This window comes from Ipomoea nil, unplaced genomic scaffold (assembly GCF_001879475.1).
Source record: "Ipomoea nil cultivar Tokyo-kokei standard unplaced genomic scaffold, Asagao_1.1 scaffold1892, whole genome shotgun sequence".
Taxonomy (NCBI): domain Eukaryota; kingdom Viridiplantae; phylum Streptophyta; class Magnoliopsida; order Solanales; family Convolvulaceae; genus Ipomoea; species Ipomoea nil.
The window spans coordinates 20,317-29,665 of NW_017618320.1; the positions used below are offsets into that span (position 1 = coordinate 20,317).

Here is a 9,349-nt window from a genome sequence, read left to right on the forward strand (position 1 = left end):
TTTTACAACCACTTTCGTAAATAGTTTCTAAGAAACAACTATGGAAACCTTATGTTTTATTACTAAATTTAAAAAATTTTAATTTTTAATTTTATTAAAAATAAAAAAAATTAAAAAAAATAAATAAAAAAATCGGCGCCTAGGGGGCGCCTAACGTTTTATGCAGCATTGGTGGTGAGTATTCCCGCCTGTCACGCGGGAGACCTGGGTTCGATCCCCGGCAACAGCGTTTCTTTTTTTAGCTCTTCAAAGGAAAAATTAAAAAGCTTAATATTGTAAAAAATCAATCCGACCTGCCGGATTCGAACCAGCGACCTAAGGATTTCCAATTTAGATTAATCAAACTACAGTCGTCCGCTCTACTAACTGAGCTAAGGTCGGAGCAATTAACTATATTTTTGTCCGTATTGTACTCTTTTATGCCACATCGCACAATCCGACATGGCAGTTCGAATGCAACGTAGAAAAAAACTTAACAGAAAAAATTATCGGTGTTAATGTTGTCCTTAATTGTTCTAAATCTTAAAGTACCGGGACTAGATTACACAAAATAAAGGTACAATAACTAAATTGAACAAAACGCTACAGTACAGGGACCTAACAGGTACTTTGTCCGACTATGAAATGTTAGTTTCAGTTGCAATTAGATCGCCACACGAACCATGATGCCACATTTGATTGGGTTTACTTAAATAGTAATATGTGACTGTCCTGTTCTGCCGCGCGAGTCGTTGTAGTATAGTGGTGAGTATCCCCGCCTGTCACGCGGGAGACCCGGGTTCGATCCCCGGCAACGGCGTTTTTTTTTTTTTTTAAGCTCTTCAAAGGAAAAATTAAAAAGCTTAATATTGTAGAACATCAATCCAACCTGCCGGAATCAAACCAGCGACCTAAGGATTTCCAATTTAGATTAGTCCAACTACAGTCCACCACTCTACCAACTGAGCTAAGGTCAGAGCTGTTAACATTATTTTTGTCCGATTTATACTCTTTTATGCCATATCGCACAATCTGACATGGCAGTTCGAATGCCGCGTGGACAAACTTAACGGAAGAAATTATCGGTGTTAATATTGTCCTTAATTGTTCAAAATCTTAAAGTAAATAGACTAAATTACACGAAATAAAGGTACAATGACTAAATTGAACAAAACGCTACACTACGGGGACCTAACAGGTACTTTGTCCGACTATGAAATGCTAGTTTCAGTTGCAATTACATGGCCACACGCACCATGGTGTCACATTGGATAGGGTTTACTTAAATAGTAATATGTGACTGTCCTGTTCTGCCGCGCGAGTCGTTGTAGTATAGTGGTGAGCAGTGTTGCAAAAATCGCGCCTAGGCGCTGGGCGGTGGGAGGCCGCCGCGAGGAATGGCATAGACCGCCTAACCGGCCGGTTCGGCGAATATTTTTTTTTTTTTTTTGAAAATGCCGAAAATGTTTTGGAAGGCATAACTTTTGACTCGGTTGTCTGATTTGGTCAAATTTTTTTTTTTCAAATCGCGTATTTTTTCGAGATCTATACACCGCAAACAGCCAAAGGCGGTTTGGTCCACTAATTTCTCAAAAAAATGCCTCTTTAGTTCTTAATTTTAGTTTTTTATGTATTTAGATGGTTAAAACAATATTTTGAACAATTTTACAACCACTTTCGTAAATAGTTTCTAAGAAACAACTATGGAAACCTTATGTTTTATTACTAAATTTAAAAAATTTTAATTTTTAATTTTATTAAAAATAAAAAAAATTAAAAAAAATAAATAAAAAAATCGGCGCCTAGGGGGCGCCTAACGTTTTATGCAGCATTGGTGGTGAGTATTCCCGCCTGTCACGCGGGAGACCTGGGTTCGATCCCCGGCAACAGCGTTTCTTTTTTTAGCTCTTCAAAGGAAAAATTAAAAAGCTTAATATTGTAAAAAATCAATCCGACCTGCCGGATTCGAACCAGCGACCTAAGGATTTCCAATTTAGATTAATCAAACTACAGTCGTCCGCTCTACTAACTGAGCTAAGGTCGGAGCAATTAACTATATTTTTGTCCGTATTGTACTCTTTTATGCCACATCGCACAATCCGACATGGCAGTTCGAATGCAACGTAGAAAAAAACTTAACAGAAAAAATTATCGGTGTTAATGTTGTCCTTAATTGTTCTAAATCTTAAAGTACCGGGACTAGATTACACAAAATAAAGGTACAATAACTAAATTGAACAAAACGCTACAGTACAGGGACCTAACAGGTACTTTGTCCGACTATGAAATGTTAGTTTCAGTTGCAATTAGATCGCCACACGAACCATGATGCCACATTTGATTGGGTTTACTTAAATAGTAATATGTGACTGTCCTGTTCTGCCGCGCGAGTCGTTGTAGTATAGTGGTGAGTATCCCCGCCTGTCACGCGGGAGACCCGGGTTCGATCCCCGGCAACGGCGTTTTTTTTTTTTTTTAAGCTCTTCAAAGGAAAAATTAAAAAGCTTAATATTGTAGAACATCAATCCAACCTGCCGGAATCAAACCAGCGACCTAAGGATTTCCAATTTAGATTAGTCCAACTACAGTCCACCACTCTACCAACTGAGCTAAGGTCAGAGCTGTTAACATTATTTTTGTCCGATTTATACTCTTTTATGCCATATCGCACAATCTGACATGGCAGTTCGAATGCCGCGTGGACAAACTTAACGGAAGAAATTATCGGTGTTAATATTGTCCTTAATTGTTCAAAATCTTAAAGTAAATAGACTAAATTACACGAAATAAAGGTACAATGACTAAATTGAACAAAACGCTACACTACGGGGACCTAACAGGTACTTTGTCCGACTATGAAATGCTAGTTTCAGTTGCAATTACATGGCCACACGCACCATGGTGTCACATTGGATAGGGTTTACTTAAATAGTAATATGTGACTGTCCTGTTCTGCCGCGCGAGTCGTTGTAGTATAGTGGTGAGCAGTGTTGCAAAAATCGCGCCTAGGCGCTGGGCGGTGGGAGGCCGCCGCGAGGAATGGCATAGACCGCCTAACCGGCCGGTTCGGCGAATATTTTTTTTTTTTTTTTGAAAATGCCGAAAATGTTTTGGAAGGCATAACTTTTGACTCGGTTGTCTGATTTGGTCAAATTTTTTTTTTCAAATCGCGTATTTTTTCGAGATCTATACACCGCAAACAGCCAAAGGCGGTTTGGTCCACTAATTTCTCAAAAAAATGCCTCTTTAGTTCTTAATTTTAGTTTTTTATGTATTTAGATGGTTAAAACAATATTTTGAACAATTTTACAACCACTTTCGTAAATAGTTTCTAAGAAACAACTATGGAAACCTTATGTTTTATTACTAAATTTAAAAAATTTTAATTTTTAATTTTATTAAAAATAAAAAAAATTAAAAAAAAATAAATAAAAAAATCGGCGCCTAGGGGGCGCCTAACGTTTTATGCAGCATTGGTGGTGAGTATTCCCGCCTGTCACGCGGGAGACCTGGGTTCGATCCCCGGCAACAGCGTTTCTTTTTTTAGCTCTTCAAAGGAAAAATTAAAAAGCTTAATATTGTAAAAAATCAATCCGACCTGCCGGATTCGAACCAGCGACCTAAGGATTTCCAATTTAGATTAATCAAACTACAGTCGTCCGCTCTACTAACTGAGCTAAGGTCGGAGCAATTAACTATATTTTTGTCCGTATTGTACTCTTTTATGCCACATCGCACAATCCGACATGGCAGTTCGAATGCAACGTAGAAAAAAACTTAACAGAAAAAATTATCGGTGTTAATGTTGTCCTTAATTGTTCTAAATCTTAAAGTACCGGGACTAGATTACACAAAATAAAGGTACAATAACTAAATTGAACAAAACGCTACAGTACAGGGACCTAACAGGTACTTTGTCCGACTATGAAATGTTAGTTTCAGTTGCAATTAGATCGCCACACGAACCATGATGCCACATTTGATTGGGTTTACTTAAATAGTAATATGTGACTGTCCTGTTCTGCCGCGCGAGTCGTTGTAGTATAGTGGTGAGTATCCCCGCCTGTCACGCGGGAGACCCGGGTTCGATCCCCGGCAACGGCGTTTTTTTTTTTTTTAAGCTCTTCAAAGGAAAAATTAAAAAGCTTAATATTGTAGAACATCAATCCAACCTGCCGGAATCAAACCAGCGACCTAAGGATTTCCAATTTAGATTAGTCCAACTACAGTCCACCACTCTACCAACTGAGCTAAGGTCAGAGCTGTTAACATTATTTTTGTCCGATTTATACTCTTTTATGCCATATCGCACAATCTGACATGGCAGTTCGAATGCCGCGTGGACAAACTTAACGGAAGAAATTATCGGTGTTAATATTGTCCTTAATTGTTCAAAATCTTAAAGTAAATAGACTAAATTACACGAAATAAAGGTACAATGACTAAATTGAACAAAACGCTACACTACGGGGACCTAACAGGTACTTTGTCCGACTATGAAATGCTAGTTTCAGTTGCAATTACATGGCCACACGCACCATGGTGTCACATTGGATAGGGTTTACTTAAATAGTAATATGTGACTGTCCTGTTCTGCCGCGCGAGTCGTTGTAGTATAGTGGTGAGCAGTGTTGCAAAAATCGCGCCTAGGCGCTGGGCGGTGGGAGGCCGCCGCGAGGAATGGCATAGACCGCCTAACCGGCCGGTTCGGCGAATATTTTTTTTTTTTTTTTTGAAAATGCCGAAAATGTTTTGGAAGGCATAACTTTTGACTCGGTTGTCTGATTTGGTCAAATTTTTTTTTTCAAATCGCGTATTTTTTCGAGATCTATACACCGCAAACAGCCAAAGGCGGTTTGGTCCACTAATTTCTCAAAAAAATGCCTCTTTAGTTCTTAATTTTAGTTTTTTATGTATTTAGATGGTTAAAACAATATTTTGAACAATTTTACAACCACTTTCGTAAATAGTTTCTAAGAAACAACTATGGAAACCTTATGTTTTATTACTAAATTTAAAAAATTTTAATTTTTAATTTTATTAAAATAAAAAAAATTAAAAAAAATAAATAAAAAAATCGGCGCCTAGGGGGCGCCTAACGTTTTATGCAGCATTGGTGGTGAGTATTCCCGCCTGTCACGCGGGAGACCTGGGTTCGATCCCCGGCAACAGCGTTTCTTTTTTTAGCTCTTCAAAGGAAAAATTAAAAAGCTTAATATTGTAAAAAATCAATCCGACCTGCCGGATTCGAACCAGCGACCTAAGGATTTCCAATTTAGATTAATCAAACTACAGTCGTCCGCTCTACTAACTGAGCTAAGGTCGGAGCAATTAACTATATTTTTGTCCGTATTGTACTCTTTTATGCCACATCGCACAATCCGACATGGCAGTTCGAATGCAACGTAGAAAAAAACTTAACAGAAAAAATTATCGGTGTTAATGTTGTCCTTAATTGTTCTAAATCTTAAAGTACCGGGACTAGATTACACAAAATAAAGGTACAATAACTAAATTGAACAAAACGCTACAGTACAGGGACCTAACAGGTACTTTGTCCGACTATGAAATGTTAGTTTCAGTTGCAATTAGATCGCCACACGAACCATGATGCCACATTTGATTGGGTTTACTTAAATAGTAATATGTGACTGTCCTGTTCTGCCGCGCGAGTCGTTGTAGTATAGTGGTGAGTATCCCCGCCTGTCACGCGGGAGACCCGGGTTCGATCCCCGGCAACGGCGTTTTTTTTTTTTTTAAGCTCTTCAAAGGAAAAATTAAAAAGCTTAATATTGTAGAACATCAATCCAACCTGCCGGAATCAAACCAGCGACCTAAGGATTTCCAATTTAGATTAGTCCAACTACAGTCCACCACTCTACCAACTGAGCTAAGGTCAGAGCTGTTAACATTATTTTTGTCCGATTTATACTCTTTTATGCCATATCGCACAATCTGACATGGCAGTTCGAATGCCGCGTGGACAAACTTAACGGAAGAAATTATCGGTGTTAATATTGTCCTTAATTGTTCAAAATCTTAAAGTAAATAGACTAAATTACACGAAATAAAGGTACAATGACTAAATTGAACAAAACGCTACACTACGGGGACCTAACAGGTACTTTGTCCGACTATGAAATGCTAGTTTCAGTTGCAATTACATGGCCACACGCACCATGGTGTCACATTGGATAGGGTTTACTTAAATAGTAATATGTGACTGTCCTGTTCTGCCGCGCGAGTCGTTGTAGTATAGTGGTGAGCAGTGTTGCAAAAATCGCGCCTAGGCGCTGGGCGGTGGGAGGCCGCCGCGAGGAATGGCATAGACCGCCTAACCGGCCGGTTCGGCGAATATTTTTTTTTTTTTTTTGAAAATGCCGAAAATGTTTTGGAAGGCATAACTTTTGACTCGGTTGTCTGATTTGGTCAAATTTTTTTTTTCAAATCGCGTATTTTTTCGAGATCTATACACCGCAAACAGCCAAAGGCGGTTTGGTCCACTAATTTCTCAAAAAAATGCCTCTTTAGTTCTTAATTTTAGTTTTTTATGTATTTAGATGGTTAAAACAATATTTTGAACAATTTTACAACCACTTTCGTAAATAGTTTCTAAGAAACAACTATGGAAACCTTATGTTTTATTACTAAATTTAAAAAATTTTAATTTTTAATTTTATTAAAATAAAAAAAATTAAAAAAAAATAAATAAAAAAATCGGCGCCTAGGGGGCGCCTAACGTTTTATGCAGCATTGGTGGTGAGTATTCCCGCCTGTCACGCGGGAGACCTGGGTTCGATCCCCGGCAACAGCGTTTCTTTTTTTAGCTCTTCAAAGGAAAAATTAAAAAGCTTAATATTGTAAAAAATCAATCCGACCTGCCGGATTCGAACCAGCGACCTAAGGATTTCCAATTTAGATTAATCAAACTACAGTCGTCCGCTCTACTAACTGAGCTAAGGTCGGAGCAATTAACTATATTTTTGTCCGTATTGTACTCTTTTATGCCACATCGCACAATCCGACATGGCAGTTCGAATGCAACGTAGAAAAAAACTTAACAGAAAAAATTATCGGTGTTAATGTTGTCCTTAATTGTTCTAAATCTTAAAGTACCGGGACTAGATTACACAAAATAAAGGTACAATAACTAAATTGAACAAAACGCTACAGTACAGGGACCTAACAGGTACTTTGTCCGACTATGAAATGTTAGTTTCAGTTGCAATTAGATCGCCACACGAACCATGATGCCACATTTGATTGGGTTTACTTAAATAGTAATATGTGACTGTCCTGTTCTGCCGCGCGAGTCGTTGTAGTATAGTGGTGAGTATCCCCGCCTGTCACGCGGGAGACCCGGGTTCGATCCCCGGCAACGGCGTTTTTTTTTTTTTTTAAGCTCTTCAAAGGAAAAATTAAAAAGCTTAATATTGTAGAACATCAATCCAACCTGCCGGAATCAAACCAGCGACCTAAGGATTTCCAATTTAGATTAGTCCAACTACAGTCCACCACTCTACCAACTGAGCTAAGGTCAGAGCTGTTAACATTATTTTTGTCCGATTTATACTCTTTTATGCCATATCGCACAATCTGACATGGCAGTTCGAATGCCGCGTGGACAAACTTAACGGAAGAAATTATCGGTGTTAATATTGTCCTTAATTGTTCAAAATCTTAAAGTAAATAGACTAAATTACACGAAATAAAGGTACAATGACTAAATTGAACAAAACGCTACACTACGGGGACCTAACAGGTACTTTGTCCGACTATGAAATGCTAGTTTCAGTTGCAATTACATGGCCACACGCACCATGGTGTCACATTGGATAGGGTTTACTTAAATAGTAATATGTGACTGTCCTGTTCTGCCGCACGAGTCGTTGTAGTATAGTGGTGAGCAGTGTTGCAAAAATCGCGCCTAGGCGCTGGGCGGTGGGAGGCCGCCGCGAGGAATGGCATAGACCGCCTAACCGGCCGGTTCGGCGAATATTTTTTTTTTTTTTTTGAAAATGCCGAAAATGTTTTGGAAGGCATAACTTTTGACTCGGTTGTCTGATTTGGTCAATTTTTTTTTTCAAATCGCGTATTTTTTCGAGATATATACACCGCAAACAGCCAAAGGCGGTTTGGTCCACTAATTTCTCAAAAAAATGCCTCTTTAGTTCTTAATTTTAGTTTTTTATGTATTTAGATGGTTAAAACAATATTTTGAACAATTTTACAACCACTTTCGTAAATAGTTTCTAAGAAACAACTATGGAAACCTTATGTTTTATTACTAAATTTAAAAAATTTTAATTTTTAATTTTATTAAAATAAAAAAAATTAAAAAAAATAAATAAAAAAATCGGCGCCTAGGGGGCGCCTAACGTTTTATGCAGCATTGGTGGTGAGTATTCCCGCCTGTCACGCGGGAGACCTGGGTTCGATCCCCGGCAACAGCGTTTCTTTTTTAGCTCTTCAAAGGAAAAATTAAAAAGCTTAATATTGTAAAAAATCAATCCGACCTGCCGGATTCGAACCAGCGACCTAAGGATTTCCAATTTAGATTAATCAAACTACAGTCGTCCGCTCTACTAACTGAGCTAAGGTCGGAGCAATTAACTATATTTTTGTCCGTATTGTACTCTTTTATGCCACATCGCACAATCCGACATGGCAGTTCGAATGCAACGTAGAAAAAAACTTAACAGAAAAAATTATCGGTGTTAATGTTGTCCTTAATTGTTCTAAATCTTAAAGTACCGGGACTAGATTACACAAAATAAAGGTACAATAACTAAATTGAACAAAACGCTACAGTACAGGGACCTAATAGGTACTTTGTCCGACTATGAAATGTTAGTTTCAGTTGCAATTAGATCGCCACACGAACCATGATGCCACATTTGATTGGGTTTACTTAAATAGTAATATGTGACTGTCCTGTTCTGCCGCGCGAGTCGTTGTAGTATAGTGGTGAGTATCCCCGCCTGTCACGCGGGAGACCCGGGTTCGATCCCCGGCAACGGCGTTTATTTTTTTTTTTTAAGCTCTTCAAAGGAAAAATTAAAAAGCTTAATATTGTAGAACAAATCCAACCTGCCGGAATCAAACCAGCGACCTAAGGATTTCCAATTTAGATTAGTCCAACTACAGTCCACCACTCTACCAACTGAGCTAAGGTCAGAGCTGTTAACATTATTTTGTCCGATTTATACTCTTTTATGCCATATCGCACAATCTGACATGGCAGTTCGAATGCCGCGTGGACAAACTTAACGGAAGAAATTATCGGTGTTAATATTGTCCTTTAATTGTTCAAAATCTTAAAGTAAATAGACTAAATTACACGAAATAAAGGTACAATGACTAAATTGAA

General features: G+C 38.2%; 12 non-coding genes across 12 annotated transcripts; 6 read left to right on the forward strand and 6 right to left on the reverse strand.

The window, feature by feature from the left end:
* Nucleotides 1–287: 287 nt before the first annotated feature.
* Nucleotides 288–381, reverse strand: TRNAY-GUA. Its single transcript has 2 exons — nucleotides 345–381; nucleotides 288–323 (listed from the first exon to the last, which is right to left on the reverse strand). It is a non-coding gene; the product is annotated as a tRNA-Tyr (tRNA).
* Nucleotides 382–727: 346 nt separating this feature from the next.
* Nucleotides 728–799, forward strand: TRNAD-GUC. Its single transcript has one exon. It is a non-coding gene; the product is annotated as a tRNA-Asp (tRNA).
* Nucleotides 800–1,929: 1,130 nt separating this feature from the next.
* Nucleotides 1,930–2,023, reverse strand: TRNAY-GUA. Its single transcript has 2 exons — nucleotides 1,987–2,023; nucleotides 1,930–1,965 (listed from the first exon to the last, which is right to left on the reverse strand). It is a non-coding gene; the product is annotated as a tRNA-Tyr (tRNA).
* A 346-nt stretch (nucleotides 2,024–2,369) lies between these two features.
* Nucleotides 2,370–2,441, forward strand: TRNAD-GUC. The gene has a single exon. It is a non-coding gene; the product is annotated as a tRNA-Asp (tRNA).
* Nucleotides 2,442–3,571: 1,130 nt separating this feature from the next.
* On the reverse strand, nucleotides 3,572–3,665 carry TRNAY-GUA. The gene is made up of 2 exons: nucleotides 3,629–3,665; nucleotides 3,572–3,607 (listed from the first exon to the last, which is right to left on the reverse strand). It is a non-coding gene; the product is annotated as a tRNA-Tyr (tRNA).
* A 346-nt stretch (nucleotides 3,666–4,011) lies between these two features.
* On the forward strand, nucleotides 4,012–4,083 carry TRNAD-GUC. The gene has a single exon. It is a non-coding gene; the product is annotated as a tRNA-Asp (tRNA).
* Nucleotides 4,084–5,211: 1,128 nt separating this feature from the next.
* On the reverse strand, nucleotides 5,212–5,305 carry TRNAY-GUA. Its single transcript has 2 exons — nucleotides 5,269–5,305; nucleotides 5,212–5,247 (listed from the first exon to the last, which is right to left on the reverse strand). It is a non-coding gene; the product is annotated as a tRNA-Tyr (tRNA).
* Nucleotides 5,306–5,651: 346 nt separating this feature from the next.
* On the forward strand, nucleotides 5,652–5,723 carry TRNAD-GUC. The gene has a single exon. It is a non-coding gene; the product is annotated as a tRNA-Asp (tRNA).
* A 1,128-nt stretch (nucleotides 5,724–6,851) lies between these two features.
* TRNAY-GUA lies at nucleotides 6,852–6,945 on the reverse strand. Its single transcript has 2 exons — nucleotides 6,909–6,945; nucleotides 6,852–6,887 (listed from the first exon to the last, which is right to left on the reverse strand). It is a non-coding gene; the product is annotated as a tRNA-Tyr (tRNA).
* A 346-nt stretch (nucleotides 6,946–7,291) lies between these two features.
* Nucleotides 7,292–7,363, forward strand: TRNAD-GUC. Its single transcript has one exon. It is a non-coding gene; the product is annotated as a tRNA-Asp (tRNA).
* A 1,126-nt stretch (nucleotides 7,364–8,489) lies between these two features.
* On the reverse strand, nucleotides 8,490–8,583 carry TRNAY-GUA. The gene is made up of 2 exons: nucleotides 8,547–8,583; nucleotides 8,490–8,525 (listed from the first exon to the last, which is right to left on the reverse strand). It is a non-coding gene; the product is annotated as a tRNA-Tyr (tRNA).
* A 346-nt stretch (nucleotides 8,584–8,929) lies between these two features.
* On the forward strand, nucleotides 8,930–9,001 carry TRNAD-GUC. The gene has a single exon. It is a non-coding gene; the product is annotated as a tRNA-Asp (tRNA).
* Nucleotides 9,002–9,349: the final 348 nt, after the last annotated feature.